The sequence below is a fragment of the Schistocerca gregaria genome, unplaced genomic scaffold, assembly GCF_023897955.1.
Source record: "Schistocerca gregaria isolate iqSchGreg1 unplaced genomic scaffold, iqSchGreg1.2 ptg000327l, whole genome shotgun sequence".
NCBI classification, from domain to species: domain Eukaryota; kingdom Metazoa; phylum Arthropoda; class Insecta; order Orthoptera; family Acrididae; genus Schistocerca; species Schistocerca gregaria.
The window spans coordinates 2546526-2564865 of NW_026061797.1; positions in this window are offsets into that span (position 1 = coordinate 2546526).

Below are 18340 nucleotides of genomic sequence, written 5' to 3' on the forward strand. Positions count from 1 at the left end.
TTCTAGAACTGACGTTACATGATGAAAGTAGGAATGGAATATACTGAAACCGCCTACGTATTGTAACTGTAGGAAGCGTGAAGACCAGAAGAGACTAAGCACAGCACGCACAGAGGCTTTTAAGCAGCCACAGTTCGCACGCTCCATACGTCAGTGGAGTGGGAATAAGTCCTAATAACTGGTATACTGGCAAGTTCCATCTGTCACGCAATTCACGTTCGTTTATAGACTACAAATTATAAGCTGCCTATGTTTAGTTTAAATTTGGATTACAAGAAAATGGGCGTTTTGCAAAATGTCCTACATAAGTTTCCTCTTCATCAACACCACCACCATGAGTGTTCTGCCCTAGGGCAGGTCTTCACATGTAGCTCTCCATGCAGTCCCATCATTTGTTACCCTCTTGTTTTCTCACAACTATTTTCTGTTCTTACGCTGTCCACCACCTGGTATGTTCTGCGTCTTCTTCTTCTTCTTCTTCTTCTTCTTCTTCTTGCATTCACCATTTCCTTCATACCATCAATAAACAATCTCTTCTCATTCAGTGTCCATGCCAATTGTGTTTGCTCATCCTGCTACCTTTAAAATTTCTCTCTGTTCTCCCACTCAACACCACCTCATTTCTCACTGTGCCTGCCTATTTTATCCCCTATCAACGGACCCACATAAAAGCCTCCTGTTATGAAACGTCTCGTTGGCAATTGCTATACGTATTTTCACCTCCTTATTACTTCCAATGTCGTCCATAATAGCACATCGCAGTTATCTAAAAACACTAAATTGTTGTGTATCTTCCTGCCTAACATTATAGTTGTTCTTGCTTTTCTTGCACCTATCACCGGACATTTTGCGATTTTCTTATTATTTCTCATTCCAATTTACTCACGTCTCTTGTTCAATTCTTTTAACATTTCAGTCATACTTCTTTCGCTCTCTGCCAATAACACCACATGATCCGCGAGTCTAATACATTCTGCTCTCCTAACAACGACCCGCTCCCGTCTATGTCGTTTCAAACGTTTTTGAATGACATGCTCCAAATATGTTTACACACTAAGGAGAATAAACGTATCCCGGAGGACTTACCCCAGCGCGATGGAAATCGATACACGTGATGTTCATTCATGCCCAATAGTATCCGAACGACCTGAATTGAATTTCGCCTGATTCACATGCAACCCACATAGCGCAACTGTCTAGCAGGTCTCCTTATCGACCCTTGGTACAGTCGTTTGACTATTGAAAGTGGTTCCAACAAGTCACCACGAGAAAAAACTGTTCTGTATCGCAATAACTCAAGATGCAAAGTAATACCACGATACTACAAATATCACGGAACACCTTATCAGAGATAAGACTGCCCTTAAGGCTTGTAGCTCACATTTATTACAATAAATGACATACCTGACATTTTACCACTCTCATTATTACGTCAGATAGGTAATGCACGTGGTAAATTCGTCGTATTCATGATTTACTCTTCAAAGTAACATACCGTACTTATTATTTAACACAAAATAAGATTAAAAATTAAAGGTATTCACGAGCAGCTAATTGAGAATATTTATGAACTTCAAATGACACGACGAACCGTCTCGTTCTGCATATGGATGCAAACTCAGGTCATGCAGACTAAGCAATGATTTCGTGCCTGACGGATACTAACTGTCACTCCTGATTAGGCATACAGAGAGTGATATAACTCGATTTTAGAGAGAGCCAGTTTGCAAATTCCAACTTTAAATTACATATCGCAAGTATTTTTGCGGGACGCGAATTCCTACCCAGCACCTATTGTCCCTGTTAACGAACGACGAGAGATGTTGAATCTTGGTTCTTAACAAGTAACTTACTTGAATTGCCGTGAGGTAGGGCTTTGTACTGGGCAGGGATTCGAACTCAGAACTTAATCGGATAGATATCGACGCACAATCAACTGTGACATTTCGGATTTTCTCGGCAGTAGCTAGATGTTTTAACTGAAATGACGAGACGAAACATAATTTTTTTTTCCTTCGAAAGACTCCAACCCGGCATCTATCGCTGTTATATTCTAGAGAAAACGAACGTTAAATATGGGTTTGTTGCACCAGCAGCGACATGTGAGCGTGTTGGAACTAGAAATAATATGACGAAGAGTTCAGTGCTCACTGGGAATACAGCTCCACACATCATATCGCTTTTGACTACACACAAAGATACGTCAGCTTCCGAATTTTTGTCCAGCTCGGCCTAACATCTTGAACTTACAGTGATCTCGCAAATAGTCCTGTGTCTCACTGGGTGTCAAAACGTCACATATCGTTAGTGTTGACAACGAATGAAAATACATTAAACATTAAAATAATTATCCACCAGCAGATAGGTGTTCTCATGCTAGAGCTTGATAATCTCCGTGTGTGGTACGTAAATTGTCGGCAGGCACCTCACTTGGTGTCCCGAGCAGAGTTCAAGCCGCCATAGAGACAAAGGTTGGACACACTGCATATTAATGTCCACTAATAGGTGTCTGTACACTCATTGATAGGATAGTGTATTTCGAAATGTTAGCAGATAAAGCTTACGTGGGGCGAGTCGTAGAATCTCTAAAAAGAGACACCTCTGGCAACACTAGTTGAAAGTGGCCTTCAAACTAGCCGTGCTGCGCTCTCTACCTCCGGCTATTCTCGTGGCCGTCAGAGCGGCCGTAGCCGAGACGCCCCCTGGGTAAACGCTACGGACGTCTGCAGTCGCGCCTCACGATCTGTCACAAATTATGGAATGTATTCGCAGATACCAATTGTAACACGACAACGGCTATACAGTTTGCTGGAAACGTACAGGATGTTCTGAAATTCCCATCACTACCTGCTACAACTTGTAGAGGGGACTGAATACATAATACTCATATTTTAAATTGTAACCTGTCTCCCGAGACGTACCGTATACTAGAACCACTTGAAAACATGTTGGTAACGCTGTCACTTTGACAAGTAATTTGTTACATTGAGGAGCCAAAGAAATATCGTTTAAGGTCCCCGCGAGCACGCAGAAGTGCCTCAACACGCCGTGGCATGGACTCTACTGATGGCTGAAGTCGCGCTGCAGGGAACTGACACCATGAAACCTGCAGAGCTGCCCATAAATCAGTAACAGTAAGAGGGAGCAGAGATCTCTCCTGATCAACACGTTGCAAGGCATTCCAGATATGCTAGTTAATGCTATAAAATTTACTAGAAACGTACAGTATGTTTGGGGAGTTTGGTGGCCAGCGAAAGTGTTTAGGCTCGGAAGAGTGTTCCTGCAGCCACTCTGTAGCAACTGTGGTTGTGTGGGCCGCTCCATTGTCCTGCTGGAATTACCCACTTCCGTCGGAATCCACAATGGACACGAATGGATTCAGGTGATTAGACAGGATGTATCTAGACGTATCAGGGATCCCACATCACTCCGAATGCGCACGCTCTACAACGTCACAGAGCCTCCACCAGATTGAACAGTCCGCAGTTGACATGCGGGGTCCATGGAGTCATGATGTTGTCTTCATACCCATACACGTCCATACTGTATATACATTTTGAAATGAGACACGTCCAACCAGGGATTATGTTACGAGTCATCAACAGTCCAATGTTCGTACCGATGGGCCCAAATGAGGCGTAAAGCTTTGTGCTGTGCAGCCAGCAAGGGTACACGAGTGGGCCTTCGGCTCTGAAAGGCCATGTAGATGATGTTTCCATGAATGGTTCGCATGCTGATACTTGTTGATGGTCAAGCATTGAAATTTTCAGTTATTTTCGGAAGGGTTGCACTTTCGCCACTCTGAACGATTCTCTTCAGATTCCATTCTTGCAGGATTTTTTTTCTGGCCGCAGAGATGTTGGAGATTTATTGTTTTACTGGATTGCTGATATTCAGGGTGCCCTCGTGAAATGGTCGTACAGGAAAATCCCCACTTCATCGCTACCTCGTAGATGCTGTGTCCCATCGGTCTTGCGCCAAGTATAAAACCACGTTCAAAGTCATTTAAATCTTGATAACCTGCCATTGTAGCAGCAGTAACCGATCTAACAACTACGGTAGACACATGTCTTACATAGGCGTTGCCGGCGGCAGCACCATATTAAGCCTGTTTACATATCTCTGTATTTGAATACGCATTATTATAATAGTTTCTTTGGCATTTCAGTGTAGATGTGGCCGAGTACATCTATTGTTCTACAGTTTCACTCTTTAATAACCAAAGAATCAAAAAAACGGTCTTCAGAGACACTGGTTTTACAGGAGGGCGTTTTCCAATTTGAAATTAGAATGGTATTATTTCCTTCAGCTGCTGATGGGCGTTGATAGATATCAACGAAGACAGGTGAAAATGTGTGCCCCGACCGGAACTTGAACCAGGTATCTCCTGCTTACGTGGCATTCGCTCTATCCATCTGAGCCACCGACGGCACAGAGGATAGTGAGACTACAGGGACTGTCTCGCGCACGCCTCCCGCGAGACCCACATTCTCACCTTTGTATGTCCACACACTACATTCGTAGCGTCCTTTCGCACATGTCCGGAAGAACAGACACAATATCCATATAAATATATTTTCCAATTCGCGTGCGCTGCGTCTCCACGGGGCACCACAGACGCACCTGCTGACGGTGAAGGCACCCTTACTCGAAGACGTTGCGCAATGCTAATGAAAAGCGTGTGGGGAGGAGTCAGACGTTGTGGACAACGATCTTGATAAAGGCGACCAGCAGCTCTTCCAGTACTGTGCGCTTTGGCCACACAGAATACTCGTGTCGGTGTATTCGGCAAAAGTGTGCTCAGAAATGTTGCTCTAACACTCACAGACACATGAACGAGACTCGATCCAGGTCAGAGAGGAGACAGCCGTCAAATGACATCATAGGATCAGACGTAAGTAACCCCCCCCCCTCCAGTGATTATAACCCTGTTGCATACCACATTAGCGAAGGTGTATTTATACGGCTGTAGCACGGATATACCTTTCCATACATGGGCTCCTCTTCAGAATATCGTCACTCAGTTCCCTAGAAGTTTTTAACGGGAATTTTGCAACATCCTGTATCTATCCACTAACTAATACAGTTCTTTCCAGAATTAGATCCCTCTGCAGTGGAGTGTGCGCCGATATGAAATTTCCCGGCAGATTAAAACTGTGTGCGGGACCGAGACTCGAATTCGGGACCTTTGCCTTTCGTGGGCGAGTGCTCTACCATCTGAGCTACCCAAACACGACTCACGCCCCGTCTAAACAGCTTTACTTCTGCAGTACCCCGTCTCCTACCTACAGCTGTTGTACGACATTCGAAATATACGGATGTATTTCAGAATTTCGGCGTAATGCAACTTCGCAGAAACATGGCTGAATTTTCCTGTATATTGTTATCATTAAAACCAAGCACCGTCTCAGTACCTAATACTTTCTGATATGGAGACAATTTTCATCATTTCAAGCACTATTAAAGTTGGTAGGTGTAGGAAAAAAAATACCAGTACCATACTGAAAATATCGGTGAGAAGCGATAGAACTCCTACAAACAACTTGGAGAAAATCATTTTGGGTTCTAGGCCATGTCATTATAAAACAGTGAAACAACTAAAATAACTACATTCCGACCATCGTTTGAACGATCCTCTTCAGAGCGAATAAATGCCACGAAATTTCAAATCAGCAGCAGCGAAATGAAAGGTCGATTTGGAAACAGTTTCTATTTCTTCTTTCTTATCTTCGATTAATTTCCCAAATATCTCGTTCGTTTCGTATGTTGCTTTCTTTATACAAGGTGTTTCACATTTCTAGAGCTTGCAATTTTACCTAGTAACTCATGCATGCAAACGTCATCTAACGAGGCTACAGAGCATCAAAATACAGGCGCCAGCTCCGGCAAATGTATGTAAGTAGAGTGTGATGCCGTGATCATGTATCAATTTGATCATGTATCATGATCCGGAAACGAATGAGTCGAAAGTTACATACCTCTGACGGCGGAATACAAGTACTGGTACTGTTGTTGCTAACTTTCAAAGGTGGTAGTATGGATCAAAGTAAGAAAAAATGTCCGGTAAACATGGGCTACAAAATGCATACCTGAGGAGCTATGAGCACTTGTTCAGCAGTGGAGATATGTTTTATGCTAGCGAAGATGAACAAGTCCTCACAGCTCTTAAGGTATGCATTTTACAGCCCATGTGTACTGGACATTCGGTCCATACTACCACCTCTGAAAGTTTCCTGCCCTACATCTCAGCTACAACACTACCGGTAGATCCTGTCACACGTAACAGGAATGTCTTCTCTTCCAATTCTCCGTTATAGGGACATAACCTCAAATTTATAGATTTATCCATCTCCATCATCATAGAAAATTGGTAACATCTTCATTGAATCTTTCTGTGTACACATATTTTACATACTCCAGCGCCTGTAACTTCGATACCCTGTAGCGTCGCTGGATGACGTTTCCAGACATCGATTCCTATGTAAAACTTCATCTGGTAGGTCCCCTCTACAGACGCGATAAGTGTGTACCACGACGTGTGAAACATTCTGTATGCAAAGTGAATAACATGGGTGAATGGGCTAGAACCGAAGCCCCCCCCCTCCCATTATCTCTCTCTCTCTCTCTCTCTCTCTCTCTCTCTCTCTCTCTCTCTCTCTCTCTCTCACACACACACACACACACACACACACACACACACACACACACACACACACACATTCTCTCACTTTCATTCTCTCACTCTCTCTTCTCAACTATCAACTGCCAGCTTTCCTTTATGTCTTTTATGTCTTAAAACTGCTGTCTGATTTCTGGCAGAGCTCTAGATAACATGCCGCTCACTGTATTTTATCGCTGGTTGCATCATCTTAAATTCAAACTGTATATTTTGCTCAAAATTGTCAGAAGTTATTTTGTAACATCTATAGATGTTATAAATATGGGTTGAATTTCTTCAACCGATCTCTAGCGGCTAGTGTGTTCTCTCAAAATCGATTTTCCTCTAGCTCGTCTCCTCTAATTCCTGTGTAAATATTTTGGATCAGTATTTTCAGCCAGGATGTATGAAAGTGATGGTTCGATAGTATCCGCACTTATCACTATTTGCCTTATTTGGTGTTGGTGTTATTTTTTTCGTTTAGTCTGAAAATTTAGCAGTCACGTCAGTTAGCATAGATGTTGAGGAGTGAAGCAGCAAACGTCGACAGAGTGAGTCCTCGCCTGTGCTGATAGAGCCTTCTGGTGGCGAAGCCCTGCACTACAGACAACTGAGTGTGTGAGGAACTAGTAGCGACATCTAGCAGCGAAGTGATGAACAGCAAAATGGCCGCGAAATTTGAGTGACTTAAATGTCTAGTTGCTGTTTATTTCTTCCTTTACACTATTATTACAAAACAGACTACGGCATCACTGCTCGGTTTGTCTGTTACCGTATTTTTGTGTATTTCACACATTACAAAATAGTTCTGTTCTGGTAACATATAATGCAAACTACATCTCGAGCGACATTAATGTATGCAGCATGTTACATTCATCATTCCCTCTTCGTAATTTAGTATTACTAATAGTTTTGTCCATACTTTTAAGCATTAAAAATGGATATGTGGCTCGGAACAGGACTACTGTTACATTAAATGTTAACAACATAATCGCACGGTATAGTGAGTTAAAGAATATTGAACAGCAACGAGAACTGTAAGTAAGTTTATGCAATGCAACGTTAGTGATATAATAGTACAACAGTAATAGGTGTTTTTCAGCCCTTTTTTCTATTTTACAGTTTCACTCATTACTGATGGCAAATGCCTTGCAGAGAACGTAATATTCTGCATCTTCGGTACGGCCTTTACAATCTCTTTCATTGAACTGCACTTAACCTGGAGAGGTAGTAATACAATTTTTTTCTCTGATCTATAAGATACTTTTACAAAAAGTAGAGGCAGAGAGGTAGTCATGTAACTATTAATCGAAATATTATATGAACTATATGGGCGTGTTAGTAAAATCACCAAGAAATTCCTCTTATTAATTTTAAGTGTTATCTGTTTGATTCAGCTCACATGAAACCACGAGAAATATCGTTTTTATAAAAAAAAACAGTTTATGTCATTAGTGACCTGTGTAAAATCAAACATCTCATTTTGACACTAGAATAATTTGAGAAAAAAAGGCCTGTTTTAGTTTTTGAAAATGCAATAAGTGAAAACAATGTATTTTTAAAAGGTATTGTCAATTGTTATGAAACGATTTGTTATACAGAATTTATTAATCGCATAGTAAATCATGATACTAAAAAGAACACCTTGTTGGCTTGTGATACAATATTTTGCATTTTCTTATGACTTTGAAATAATTACTGCTTTTTCACCACTGAGAATGAGTAAAATACATTATGTAATATATGAATCAGTATGATAAACTTTTTTCGAATATTCATTGTTAACTACAAGAAAATGGCAGATGTTTGGGTATTTACCTCAGAAGTATTCAGCACACGAAGGATAACAAAAATCATTTTTTTGGTAAGGTTTTTGTTTCATAGTTTCCTACAAATATTACTGATACCATAGTGAGATATATTAAGTACCTTAAAATATATGTAGATGTGGTCTGGTGAAGAAAGTGTGTGAATTAAAATTTAAAATGCTTGCACCAGCATAATCAGGTTTAGTTTGTAGTGTGGGAGTGAGCTCCACGTGGGACCCGAAGCACGGACCCCACGGGGGTACCCGGCATGCGCCACATGCCAAGGCAGAGGTGGAGGCTAGTGTTCGGAAGTCTGAAAATTCCAGCGCCGGCCGGGGATTGAACCCCGGCCCGGCTGGGGCGAATAGCCCCAGCCGAGGCGCTGGAATGTTCCAGACCCCCTTACCACTAGACCACCGGGGACCCCGGCTGTTTCTTGCTCCATAGTCCAGCTAGTGGTCGTAGAGCACTTCCTGTTGTCCTCCGTGTTTACACCGAGGCAGCAGTGGCGTGGTGTAACAGGAAGTGTTTACTTGCGTCCGCTGGATGTCCACTTAGTGTACGACTTATTTACCTGGCTGACGTTCGTGTCGCTATAATCTCTTTAGTTCCGTTACAATTATATGCAGGGACTGAAAATCTGCCTATGCAGTTGCACGCAGTCGCATCTCACTATTTGAACCTCTGTAATTCGATCGTGTTGTCAAGACCCATGTCAGAACTGTTTATCGAAGAAAGCTCATGTGTTCGGTACATTTCATAAACGGAAGCGACTGGGATAACAGACAGCCCGTAAACATTTTGTAATGAAGTGTCAGCCGGTACGTAATACTCGATATCTGGAGTTGTTTTATCGGTTATTAAGATAATCGTTTCACCCCTATACACTTAAAAAATTCCCGTGTTTTCTCAATAAAGCATAAGCACAGTACATAAATCCCTCGCGAAAATGACATCGGAGAAGTACAAGTGTTCGAGTGCCACAGAAAACAAGTGGGTCCTTGAAGGTGTGGAACGGAGAGCAGAACTAAAATAAGATGTAACGTTTCGGGATTCCCTTATAGTCGCGTAGACACTCCAGAAGCAGGAAGATCCGTTTGATGACGTCTCTTGAGGAGCGAGGAAAAAATTCACTCTCAAATAACTACTGTACAAGATGCCTCGCCGCCTCTTGAAGGGTGTCATGGGATTCTGCAGCCGTGGACTCGGCGACCCGTGAGCCAACGCGGTGTTTCTGACCACATACATTTTAGCTGCGGGTTCTCCGACGTGCAAAGGAAGCCGCGACAATGGGGAGGCTCTGCGTGCCGTTTTGTAATAAGAACGCCTCTCCACATTTTATCGTAGGAATGATATAAATTTTAAACTTCTTAGATCCACCGAGTCATTATGTATTCTTAAAATATCTTTTAACTCTTTTTCAACACATATGTATCTTTTACCTCTTTCACTGAAGAAGCTGACCAACAGATTTTTTTTCAATTTCAGGTATTGGTTTTATTGCATTCTCCTTTAGCGTATTGATCAGAAATTGTAGGTTAAGATACCTTTGCCTTATTGAGTATCGTTTGCTATGCCAAACTTCGACAGCATTCATTGTCCTGTGCATCGAATTGATGACGGTAGACAGCTGACCGAAATCACTTTGAAATAAATTGTCTGAACGCAGATAACTTTGATACAGTAGTGTTAGGTATCGAGGTATTATCTAACGCAACTGAAGCCAACCTAAGAGTGAATTTATTTCGAAATAATTTTAGTCGACTGTCTGTCTTCACCAATTCCACATTTCAGGTTGTGTACTAGCATTTTCCATCTATTGACTGATTAAATAGTCTACGCCACTGGGCACTTGCTACGCTGTTACTCTCCATGCTTCATCAAGGCAGTCCGATGGAAGATGGACTCTACAGCACACGTGCGGCAAGACAAACGAACTACTTCTTCATCCCTGTATAGCTTCACTAATCGCAGTTCTTGTATGTCTTCCACAGGCATTGCTTGAAATGAAAATTACAACTGTAAAATAAATGTCTCGGATAACACTGTTTTCATAGCTTAATTTGCAGCCATTTCGAAGTAAAGCAATGCAGTTTTAAATGACAACCAAGTTATGACATTTCTCGGTTGAGAAAAAATAAAATAAATGAGCAGAAATATCGGTCGGAACCGTTGCCACACCTACATCGAGTCTTTTTCCCTCGGAATCTACCAGCAGAACAACTAAATCTGTGACACAGCTTGCAGTGTGAAAAGCACCAGGATGAGTTTGCTGTACTCCACCGACCACCAGGCTTCCCGGACTTAACGGAATCGAGAATATGTGGGACCACCTCGATGAAGCTCTTCGTATCCTGGGTCCTCAACCGAAAAACGTAGAGCAGCTAACTAAGGCACCGGCGTCGGCATGGCTCAGTACCTCACTGACTCCTGCGCGTTTCTCAGTTGTCCGCGCTTCCCGTTAATCGTACCCCCCTACAGTGACTCAATGACGACACTCTCCCGTACACGTCAGCATCATCAACAGCCGCAGACTGCTGTTCACTCAGCCTGTCACCTCATTTATGTCTATACAGCATAACAGCTGTCTGTTACACTTCCTGGGACACTCCTGACGATATCCTTGTGTCTGATCAACGCTCGCCGTCGAGAACGTACTGGTATCTGTTGTAGACTTGAAGCCGCTCTCATATCTGGGAACCGACTCCGTATGCTCATACGAGGCCCTTGGTTAACAGTGTGCAGTGGAGCACCGTGCCAAAGGCTTTTCTCAAATATAGGAGAGTGCAATGTGCTTGGGACCCTTCATCCTTGGTTCGCAGTATATAATGTGCGAAAAGGGCAAGCTGCGTTTCACACGAGCTTTCTAAAACCGTGCTGATTTCTGGACGTAAGCTTTTCGGTGTCTAGGAAATTTATTATAATCATATTCAGAATACGTTCTAGGATTCTGCAGAAAATCGATGTCTGTAATTTTGCACATCCTTTCTTTTACTCTTCTTGTACACGAGTGTCACCACCGATTTTTTAAACTGCCTTAGGTTGGACCCATTACAGGTGTAATATTCAGAAGGCAAATGTATATTGATCTCGTTATATACGGCTGCAACTTGCGCTTTTGCCAGTCCTTTGCGAAATACTGCTGGGCAAGAGAAAGGCGATAAATGCGAATGAAGTAAGTAAAACTGAAATTGTTTTAACTTCTTCGCTGTCGCCGAATCCTTTCCAAGCGATGCGTCCTTGAGCGGGTCAAACAGGTAGCAATAAATGCTCTACAAGTGAGGTTGACTTTTGAAGTTTTTCTTACCAGTCAAGTACAATGCAGACAGCTTCCATTCTCCATAATATCAGCAATATGAAAATGAAAATTCACGAAAGTCAAATCTGGACTGTAGCGATAATGACGCAGAGTCTCCCAACCCATTACTGTTTCTTTTCCCTTCCAGTGGTTTCTTGGATCAGCTGCGCTATGTTTGGGCGAGCGTTGTTGTGTAATAGTATCACGACTTTTCTTTGACATTGGCGACCCTTTCCTCTCGTTTTCGGCTTTACTTTGCTCATCACTATGTGTGAGTGGTCAGCGCTGCATCCTGTACGCTGATCTTCCAAATAATCACCAAAATACAACTACTTTGGCATCCAAATGATGGCCAGCATCACTTTCCTCGCTGATGCTCGAGTTTGAATTCCTTTCGGACAGGTGAACTAGTGTGCTTCCATTTCACTCCTTGTCTTTTCGAGTCGGGTTCCCCATTTTGAACGAAAGTTTAATCACACGTTAAAATCTCGTTCGAAAAAGGTTCACCTTCACGTTCATAGCACTCTTTGTTTCCTAGTGTTGTGTGAATTCTCTCGGGACCCACGTTGGACTTGTTTCGCTGTACTTGAGCATGTCAATGACGACGTTATGGGCTGTGCCACTACCTGTTGCAGCTATTTTGCTATTCAGTTCTACTGCAACACGTCGGCCATCAGGAGTAATGTCTTCAGAGCCGGCTTTAAGCGAAGGAGGAGACAGTTCAATTGGCCGGCCACGGTGTTTTTTATTAGTCACTGAAGTTAGATTGTTTTTGAACTGTCCTACGTATTTATCAAAAATTTCCGTCGTTCGCACAGCTTCGACCATACTGAAAAAACGTTAGAGAAAATATTTCGGCCGTTTTCCGTCTTCTGAAAGGGAAAACGCATCGTTGAACGTTGCTCAGTTAATGTGGAAACTTCAACCGGACACGCCATTCTCAATTGCAACATTAAGGTTATAAATAAAACAATTATTTTTTGTCAGCCGCTCTTAGCTCATCACAGTCATGCCATCCTAAAGTCATGAAACTACAAAAATTCTTCCTACGGACTATTCGAGTTCATTAATTTGCTTTGCAGGGGAAACTCACGAAGGAGTATGCGCTTAGTATTTAGTCGGTCATTTCTAGTTGATGAGAAAGTTAAAACAAACAAGTAGCAAACCATTGCTCATTTATTTAGGAACAACATTTATCAGATACAGCTGAGTAACGTTTAACCCAAACCTTAAATGTCATATATATGACACTGCTCGTAGCTGCATCATCTGGCAAGAGTACGCACTAACACCAATGACAAGAAAATGCACCATGACCTTCGTAAACTGTGCATTCTTCATGCCACTGTTGGGAGCAGACATCACACTCAATACAGTCTTCCGTGACAGACTCGTTTTAGTCTTCACCACACCTTGGGCAGTTCAAAACATGAAGTTGGAATAATAGACAATTGTGAAGGTGATTCGATAAACCCTAAGCCTGGCACTTAGATATGATTTGCACAATATCCATGTGGGTGTAGATCCCTCCTTGGATTGTGCCCTGGTTGTTGCTGAAGATGATGGAGCAGTTTAATCCAGATTAGCCACAGAGATTCTACGTTGTTCGTTACTGATATTTTGTCCCTCCTTGGTTTAGTTTGTTTTCCTAACAATGCATTTTTGTACGTAGAATCAAACAGAATTCCGGATGTTTTTGCAGCTTGCTTTAGATGTTCGAAAACCTAAAATTGTGCAGTTCACAAAACGAAAAATCATAGTATCCTATGACTACAGCATCAATAACTCTCATTTTCAATCGGTCAGCTCACACAAATACCTCGGTGTAACACATTGTAAGGATACGGAATGGAAGCAGGACTGAATAAAACTCATACGATTTCTACACCTGGATAAGCGTTCGACAATGTAAAATGGTGCAAGATCGAAGTTGTGAAGAAAATAGCTCTAGGCAGAGACAGGTATATATTAGTACAAGACCCAAGAGGAAATAAGAGTGGAAGACCAAGAACGAAGTGCAAGGATTAAAAAGAGAGTAAGACTTTGATATAGTTATTCGCCTATACTGTTCAATGTTTGTATCAAAGAAGCAATGAAGAAAATAAGAGAGAGGTTCAAGATTCGCACTGAAATACGGGTTGAAAGGATATCAGTGACAATGTTTGCTGATAATATTATCGTTGTCAGTGAAAGTGAATTACTACAGGATCTGATGAATGAAATATACAATATAATGAGTGTAGAATTAGGGGTCAGAGTAAATCAAAGACAATAGTGATGAGATGAAGCATAAACGGGAAAAGCGAGAGTCTTAACATTGGTGATAACGAAGTAAGAAATGGAACCATCACATCGTGTCAGTCAAAGATAAAGGTGGTGGCGAACTGTAATTTATTGTTAGAATTAAAGAGAAATATAATCAGTGCACAAAGATGATCTTTTTTGAACTATTGGTGCGACCCATACTCTAATATTGCTCCATGGTGTGGGACCTGTCCCATATACGAGTTTTTCTTCTTATCATCCCTTCTCCACTGGAAATATTTGTTTGTGAACTTTTAATTATCTTCATGTATCAATTCCGATTTAATGTCTCCTGTTTTTATTACCCTCTATTTTCGTCTACGTTACTGTGTACATTATATCGATTTCTCACTTTGCTTGAATTTTATTTTACTTAGAAAACATTCTCTCATTTATGTCCTCATCTACACTATAATTTCCATAGTGCACAAAGATTTTATGTTATGTTTTAAATATTTGTATGTCGATTACCATGCAAAAAAAGGCACGTCTCCCAAAGAAAAACGTTATTCACATTAATGCACAGTCAATATAAATAGATTATTTCGTCTTTTGTTTTTTAATTCATTTATCGGAGTTTTGAAGTAATTCAATAGTCAAACAGATAGGTATAATAAATTACACATTCACAAAAATTCCGATTGGAAGAAAAATTAAACAAATGGAAAAGTTCATACGGTGACTAAAACGATGTGACAAAAGAATAGAACGAAAGAAATTACATTTAAACCAATAAATAGAGTACAAATAAACATCAAAGTCATTTCGATAAAGATATTAAAAAAAATTACAGCACCTGACGATGCATGGTTAAGCTTCTATCGTAACCATTATGACACGTAACCAGACTGTGGAATACGACTTCCTTCACGCTATGTAGCATCAGGCAAAATTTTGAAATCTTTTCCGTCAGTTACATTCAATCCGAGGGCCACCTGGATGCAGGGATCTTAAGTTGCACTACGGCTTATTTGGATTCAAAAAGTCGATCCCACCGCTGGGGGCTCTCCTTGTTAGTTTTAAAAGTAACAAACGGCACATTTTGAAATAACAGTAATATCGCAGTCCAGTAGCGCCGGACCCTGCAAACTTGAAAGACAACTCCAGCAAAGGCAAAGAAAATTTTACTGTAGCAAGTAAAATACTGTAGGCAACTGAACAACAACGAAATAATAACAATAATAGGTTCGCAGGAGAGCTTCTGTAAAGTTTGCAAGGTAGGAGACGAGGCACTGGTAAAGCTGTGAGGACAGGGCGTGAGTCGTGCTGGGGTGGCTCAGTTGGTAGAGCACTTGCCCGCGAAAGGTAAGGGTCCCGAGTTCGAGTCTCGGTGCGGCACCCATTTTCAATCTGCCAGGAAGTTTCAATAATAATAATAATAATAATAATAATAGATCCAGTCATATTAATATGACCAACTCCTATTTTCGAGGTCAACGTGTAATAACCCATAGACTCCAGGAGATAGCATTAGTAGGTGATGAATGGGGGTGGGGGGAGGAGGCTGGAAACAGTGAAGTCGTTGTCATAATGCGTAAAAGGGGCGATTTATGTGACGTCCAACAGGGCATAATCGTTGGCTTTCTTCCCAAGGGTGGAAGCATTTCCGAAACGGCAAAATCTGTAATCTTTTCACATGCCACTGTATGTAAAGTAAACCGTGAGTGGCAAAATCTCGGTATTCTAATCCGGCTCCAAGGCAAGTGTGTTGGACTACGGGCAGTAGGCGACACAGGTGAACGATAGCTGCAGATGTGTGTGCTGGCGAGAAGACGTGCAACTTTTGTGCAGCTGACAGCCCAGGCGAACCGAGGGCTGCCACCAATGTTTCATCAACAACTTATGGGCTTCCGCAGTGGGCACCTGGTCCCTGCACCCACGCTGACTGCTCTTCATTGGTGTTGAAAGCTTGCATTTGCACGCCGGTACCACAACTGAAAGTCCACTGAGTGCTACAGGTGGCCTCTCCATATTCATCACATTTTGTGCTCCATCGGACAGATTGAAAGCAAACGCCCTGCAACCCTGAGGGAGTGTTATGGTGTGGGCAATGTTTTCGTGGCACTCTCTGGGTGATCTCGTTGTTCTGAAAGGCACAAAGGATCAACCCTAGTACGCACCTATCCTTGGGGACCAAATACACCCCTAGATGCACGTGTAACATAGCTCGCAGTGTATGTGCGTGGTTCTGAAAGCTCTAGGATGAATTTACCGTACTGCCCTCACCACCAAATTTTCCGTCTCAAACCCAATCGAGAATCTGAAAGGTCACCTCGATCGAGTAGTTTGTGCCACGGATCCTCAATCGATAGAATTCTATCGCAGCATGACAAGTACTGGGGTAGGAATGGCTTCTTATGACTGTCGTTACATCATTGACTCTATTCCTGTACGTCTCGTGCTGCAGAAGGTGTTTATTCGGTATTTTAACACGTGGTCAGATTACTGCGACTGGACAGTGTAATATTAATAATAAATTTCGCGTATTTCAGTGCCCTCGTTTAAGTCTTTCAATTGGACGGCACTTTGAAGACATGCTTATCATTAACGTACTCCAGTTGTCCAACCGGGGAAAGGGAATCGGCAGTTTAACGTGGAATCCGCACCACATGTTGTTTCTACCGACTCCTCATATCATTGAGAGGTGAAGGCTGTATTAAAAACAGACAGAAAAATTTATTTGTTCATCTGGGATTCGATCCCGAGATTCTCGATTTGCAGGCACGCGCTGTGCCGGTAGATCACCAGGTCCAACAGTTACGAGACGGTAATCGAACTGTATTGGCAGAGTATTTCGTCATATTTTGCATCAAGTAAATGTGCTGTGGTGCAAGCCAAAGTACATTCACGCTAAGGGCATCAGTTCCGATCCCAGAAAAATGTGCAGCCAGAGCAGTATTGTAAGTAAAAATCAAACTCTTCCATTTTTCTTACCGAATTGCTATACATCTAGAAAACAAACCAAAATTGTGAAAACATTTCATACAAGATTACTGACAAATTTTTATGAGTAAAAATAAACGGGTATGGTAATTACATGGAGGTGAATGAAAAGTAGTGGCAGTTTGGCTATAATTCATGTCAGTCTTCATTGACTAAAATTCACTTTATCACATTTCCGTCTCGCGTCTCGATCACTTTCCACACCCACATGAAAGATGTCATACACTGTCTGTGCATCCATCTGTGATGATGTCTCGCTAGGACCGCCATATGGTGTCTTATCATTTGCTGTAAGACGTGCCACGAAATACTTCGTTCATTTGGGTGATCAGGCCATAATTGGGGGGACTCTACCGGATGAATACGGTGGATGTCCCAGTATGTCCCGCTGCCACGTATGCGGTGCTCCTGCACAGGGCTCGTCGTTTGGCGTCGTGTAAGTTGGTAGAATGCAGCACTGGAGGGAAAGATTGTTGCGCGCTCCGACCACGTGCCCTTCCAGTCTGCACCCAAGCACGTTTTTCGTGTTTCCCAAACATACTATTAAGGCACTCGAGCTAGCCTCTCCAACTCTGAGAGAGTACACACTGCAACTGACTCAAACACGACTTGTGCTGCTGACTTTACTACTTCAGCCCACCATCTGTCAGCAACAGAAAGTGTGCGTACCGAATGACTCACATCCGTCATGTTATGGCATTGTGCTACCACTTTTTATCCAACACATGCAAAGACGCATGTGTGACTACTTATTGTCTCCCATCTTGGTAGTGGCCTAATTATTGGGAGGTTTTGAAGTGCATTATCTATACCTGGTGTATCAAAAACAATCATCCGACCTGGGCCGTCTATATTTCTGGAACTAAGAAACATATACAATGAATACAATGAATTTTGTCCTTTGATGTACGAAAACTAAAAAAGTTATTTTCATCCTTTTCATTGGTGTTCAATATGCATCGTTGAGATGCACTGAACATGTCAATGCGGTGTTCAAATTGTACCAACACTGCAGCAAGCATGTCTGGAGTTACAATTTCCACAGGTGCTGTTACGCGATGTCTCAGTTCATTTATTGCTGTTGGTAATGTAGGTACATAAAGAGTCTCTTACAAAACCATACATATATAATCACATATAGTCGGGTGCGGTGACCTTGGAGTCTCGTAGTCTAAGGGTGAGTGATTTAGTCCAGTGTGAACGATCCATCGTTCAGCAATCGTTTGATTTAGAAATTCCCACACTTCCAGATGCCACTGTCGCGGTGCCCCATCGCATTGGAAAATGAGGTCGTTCGAATCAAACTGTGGGAAGAGAAAGTTTTCAGGC